This window comes from Sinohyriopsis cumingii, chromosome 7, assembly GCF_028554795.1.
Source record: "Sinohyriopsis cumingii isolate HCF-2022 chromosome 7, ASM2855479v2, whole genome shotgun sequence".
Taxonomy (NCBI): Eukaryota; Metazoa; Mollusca; class Bivalvia; order Unionida; family Unionidae; genus Sinohyriopsis; species Sinohyriopsis cumingii.
Window position 1 is genome coordinate 90,812,729 of NC_142967.1, and position 5,589 is coordinate 90,818,317.

The following is a 5,589-nucleotide window of genomic DNA, read 5'->3' on the forward strand; positions in this document are numbered from 1 at the left end:
TCACTTTAGGAGCCACATAATTTCTCTTGAACTGAAAAAGGTGGGCATTTTTCACATATGTACAAATTAATCTGATGTTGATTGGCAACATCTGTGGGTCAGTTGAGTTCATTCAAAAGCTGGAACACAAAATTTGATGACATTACCATTGTAAACAGAAGAAAACATCATGCTATGTCAAATATGGTAGGTTATCCTTATGATTTTATTCTAGATTACTTTGTTACAGATATAATAAAATTGCAAACAAAATCAAAGGAAACGGTCAAACATCCACTTCAAAAAGCAGGCCTACCTCTCTTCATTCCCTGTTGAATCAATTTTGTTCTTATTAGGCTAGTTACAAGCACAATTTATTGAATATATGATGTCACTACTTTTGGAGCACTCCCAAAAAGGAATGGAATTACGAGCAACTTTTGCAGCTGAATTAAGAGGTGGCACCTCTTAATTCTAAACTGAATATATGAATGTCATTTAAACTGAACATCTTGATTAATTCAAAGAATTCAGTCAAACAAATAGTTGTTTCCGACCAAATTGTGGTAATGCGCACATGTGCTTGACTTACAAAAAACACATTCACAGTCAAGTGCGACCCGAGGACTTAGCAGGTACTGCCACCTACAAAACCTCATTGACTGAATCATGATATAGCGTTAACAACATTTCAGACAACCACACCCATCAACATCACTAGATTGCAAGAGGAATTGCAACACCATCCTGATAAAGAATTTGTGGACTATCTTATAAATGGCCTCTGCTATGGTTTTCATACAGGACTTTCTCATCAGCCTACTTCTTCATTCGAGTGTAAAAATTTGGTATCAGCGACATCACAACCCAATGTGGTTGACATATTACTTGAGTATGAGCTATCCAAGAATTACCTCATAGGTCCCTTTGAAAGTCCACCATTTCATATATTCTGGAATAGCCCCCTGGGTGTAGTACAGAGTAATATTCTGGCAAGTACAGACTTACAGTAGATCTGTCAGCACTTTACAGTTCACTCGAGCATGAAAGTATAAATGCCTTAATCAGCAAAGAGGATTTTTTCTCTCTCATACGTAAAAATAGATGATGCTATTCACATTCTGGAAAGGGTGCTAATACGTGCAAGACGGATATTACCGATGCATTCATACTAATTCCCATACTCCCAACAATGTGGCCTCTGTATGGTGTCAAGTGGAGGAAAAAATATTGTTTCTACACCAAGTTACTGTTTGGTAGTAGAAGTAGTCCTAAGATTTTTTATACACTGTCCAGAGCAATTTTGTGGATAGCTCAACATAATTATGGTTTATCACATTTCTTGCATTACTGGATGATTTTTTTGTCCATTGATGAGTCTGATTTTCCAGCTGAAAGAACAATGGCATTCATCACACTGTTTTTCAATACATTACTTATTCTAATTGCTCCCCACAAGACTTTAGGACTGTCACCAGTCCTGGAATACTTGGCTATAATTCTAGACTCAGAAGAAATGGAAGCTAGATTGCCACAAGAAAAGCTGAGCAGATTAGCTGCATTGCTAAAAACTTTCCAGCAAAGGAAATCTTGCATGAAGAGGGAATTGCTGAGTCTGTTGGGCCATTTACATTATGCATGTAGAGTGATTGCCCCTGGTCGGTCTTTCACATCGAATATCCTTGTCAACAACCATCACCAAATCGAATCATCATGTAAAAGATGTGTAGTGACTTTATGGCTCAATGGAATGGAATTTCTTTTTTCTTGGACTCTAATATTACTATTGCTACAGATTTTGAGCTCTTTGCTGATGCAGCATCAACTCACGAATTTGGGATTTATTTCCAAGGCAGATGATTTGAAGGATTGTGGCCGGACAATTTGGACGTACTAGACACAGACAAGTCGTCTATGGCCCTGCTGGAAAACTACCCCATTGTAGTTGCAGCCCATATATGGCACCAGTAGCGTGTGCACCCCGTGTTTACATAATGTTGTTTGTTGCATCTGTTAGGTTTCTAGTTCAATCAGTTTACAGACTGTGCACTGCAAATCTGTTTTGTGCATCTGACTTAATTATTGAACTACATCAACTGTATGCGTGGCTGCGGAGTAGATTTTAGGGCCGTTTGTGAAAACTTTATTTATACATTGACCCCAAACGGGGAAAAAGCCTTGAACATTGCTGAATGTAAATGATTATAATTTGTCTTAGTTTAGTCATATATGACTTTCTTACAGATTCTTGCATCACAGCATTGCTTACAGCTACAATTTAGATATACTGTGATTTTAGTCTTGTTATCACCATAATATTGTATGCAGGCATGGATCCCTGAACAGTAACACCTTGGCATGGGTTCTTACACTATTATCTATTTATTGTCAGTCAGTCATACTAGCGAGTCCGCCTCAAACATCAGCAATTCTGTCTTGACATCATACTGGTGTTTCTACATCACAGATAGGGCGTGTTGGCCATTCGGCCCTGACATCAGTCATACTGGCGATTCCACCTCATAGATAGGGCGTGTTGGCCATTCGGCCCTGACATCAGTCACACTGGCGATTCCACCTCATAGATAGGGCATGTTGGCCATTTGGCCCTGACATCAGTCATACTGGTGATTCCACCTCATAGATACTGCATGGTTTTCTACACTCTTACCACAACTAACCTCATGCCGTGGAGGGTGAAACCCAAGGGATGCCAAAGATGTTCAATTCTTGGATTCCAGATAATTTGAAATTGCTGAAAACAAGGCTTCCATGTGAAATAAGTTGAGATTGTTGCCCAGAATCTTTCAGAGATAACAACCCCAACACTACAAACATTATTGATTGTGCAGAAACATTTATTCAAATAATCTCAAATCTCAAAAGTATAGGCAACACTTACAGTAATAATAAATCACACAACATTGGCTAATATATCATTGGAATATTTCCACATGCACAGATTATGTTTACATGTATTTCAGAAACAATTGATGGCCTTGCTTCTCCGTGGAGTGTTAATCTAGATATGTAGCTAACATTGTTTTGTGGGAATGACGTGAAGATTCAGCAGGACTAGTCACCTTCTTGTCCTACTTACAAAGACTGTGGAAACCTATTGTTTTAATTACTTTTTCAATAAGAGAATATCCAATAGAATTTGAATATTGTTCTGATGCCACTACATTCTGAAGTCCTTGGTTTGCGAATTTATTTCCCACAAATTTGAAATTGTAAATATCCTTATAAAATTTGTTTAAGCAGTTGAATACTTTATGGCTACATGTACACACTGAATAGTGATATGGCAGATGCTGTGTGATTGACTGTGTCATTTGTACAAGATGTCCAGGTTTCTTAAATGTGCAATTCTGTCATTTGTAAGAATTGTCCACGAGTCTTCAAAGTGTTATTGTCCGTGTCATTTGTACAAGTTGTCCATGTATGTCTTCTAAGCATGTTTGACTGTGTCATTTGTACATGTTGACCATGTCAGTCTTTAATGTCTGATTGACTGTGAGTAGTGAAAGGGGTCACCCTAGCGACAATGGGAATTAGCATTACAGAGACCCCTGGGTCACTCTAGCGACAATGGAAATTTAACATGGAGAAAAATCGTGGGTCACTCTAGCGACAAGGGGAATTAACATGGGAAAAAACCCTGGGTCACTCTAGCGACAAGGGGAATTAACATGGGAAAAAAACCCTGGGTCACTCTAGCGACAAGGGAAATTGAACATGGGATTTTTTTTTTTTTAAAATTTTTTTAAAAAAAATTTTTTAAAAAAGGGGTAGGCAATTCAAAGACTATCTCTTTTCGAGAAATATGGCTGGCCCTGAAAAGGGCCTTTGGGTTTTATGTTAATCTATTCATTAACATAAATGGCACCGCATTGGTCTTCTTCTTGTTCTTAGGCTACGTCTCACTGTTGGTCCGTACATCAGCACTCTTTTTAGGCATCCTTGTCTTTCGACGTAGATCCTACGTATCCACAGGCTGGTGTTTGTCCTGTGGACAACGGTCCACTTCGATCGGACATACATGAGCAAGTCTGTCCGAAACATCATGGAAGACACAAGGGTGGATGACTCAACTGTGGTCCACATCTTGAAGCGACGAGAACAGGTGAATCAATGCAGTCAACGGCGCTTATTTATAGGTACAGGTAGGATTGAAACGGATTGAGTTCATTCACCAATCCAAACACGCGTTACAAAATTCAGCCAGCCGCATCCAATCCGAAGAGAGCAGTCTGTGACGTCACCTAGTCAATATAGATCTGCTAGCGCTTGTGTGCAGTCAATCTATGCGACAGTCATTCAACATGACGGAAACTCAGAAAACGATCCATTGGGGTGCACCAGCAGGGGAGACTGCCCAAGGGAACTCGGACTTACTTTCAGAAGAGGTGAATTGGGATTTTGTGGATTTTCTCTCTTCGCAAGAATTTGTTCCGGAACCTGCGTTACCTTCTTCATTACCGCAAGTGGAAAATTTTAGACAGAGACAGAAAGAAGAATTGGAGAAATTTATACAACGACAAAAGGAAGCGGAACAAGCTTTTCTCCTACAGCAACAGCAACAAGAAGAAGAGGTAAGAAAAAAACAACAGCAGCAACAGCAAGAAGAAGTAGCAGCAAAGAAACAAGAGGGTGAAAATCAAACGGTCACGGTACTGTTGGACATTTTAGCGGAGTTAAGAAGTCTGAAACAAATGTATCAGACTTCTTTATCACGACCGAAGAGAATACGACCTTCCCGAGCCAAACATGTCAACCCTGTGACTAAGCCTACCGTACCACCCTTAGTGATTTCAACCCAATCATTATCATCATCAACATTACGCAGTCCAGAAGTAGGCCTTGGCCGTGGCAAAGGCTTAAGGCAGTTAAAATTGATTGCTTAAACTCACCCCTACACCATGAAGAAAAAAGGCCCTTTTCAGGGCCACCCACATTTCTCGAAAAGAAATACAATTTCAATTTGCCAATAACTCAAAAAAACTCACCCATGTTACCCTTTTAGTACGTGTCTGTGTATGAGTGCGTGAGTGTAGCTTCTTATTTTAAAATCACAACTCAAAGACACTTACCTTATATCATTCATTTATTCTTTTCTCCATTTTTTACAATCCAATTCACAATTTATAACACAACACTTTAATAAAGAAAAGTTCATTAATTTCTTCTTTCTCCTTGTTTAGTCTCTCGGTTTTTTGAATTTCTTCACCGTTACACTCTTTTCCTCTTCTTCCTCCTCGCTTTCTTCCCTTCTTCTTTTTTTCTCCTGTTTCTTTTTCTTCACCTGTCTTCTTTCTTCCTCAGAAGAATCCCTCTCTTCCTCTGAAGAATCCCTCTCTTCTTCTGAAGAATTCCTCTTTTCTTCTGACTCCTCTTGTTTCTTTTTGGGGCAATCTGGAGACCAATGTCCTTTTTCTTTACAATAATAACAGGTATCTTGACTTTTATCCCCTGTTTTTTTTCTTTTTTGACGGTCTGGACACTCTGAAGACCAATGCCCTTTCTTCTGACAGATATAGCAAGTATCTTGACTTTTATCTCTAAAGGAAGGAGAGTAGTCCGTAGGCTGGTCTGAAGAGAATTTTCTAA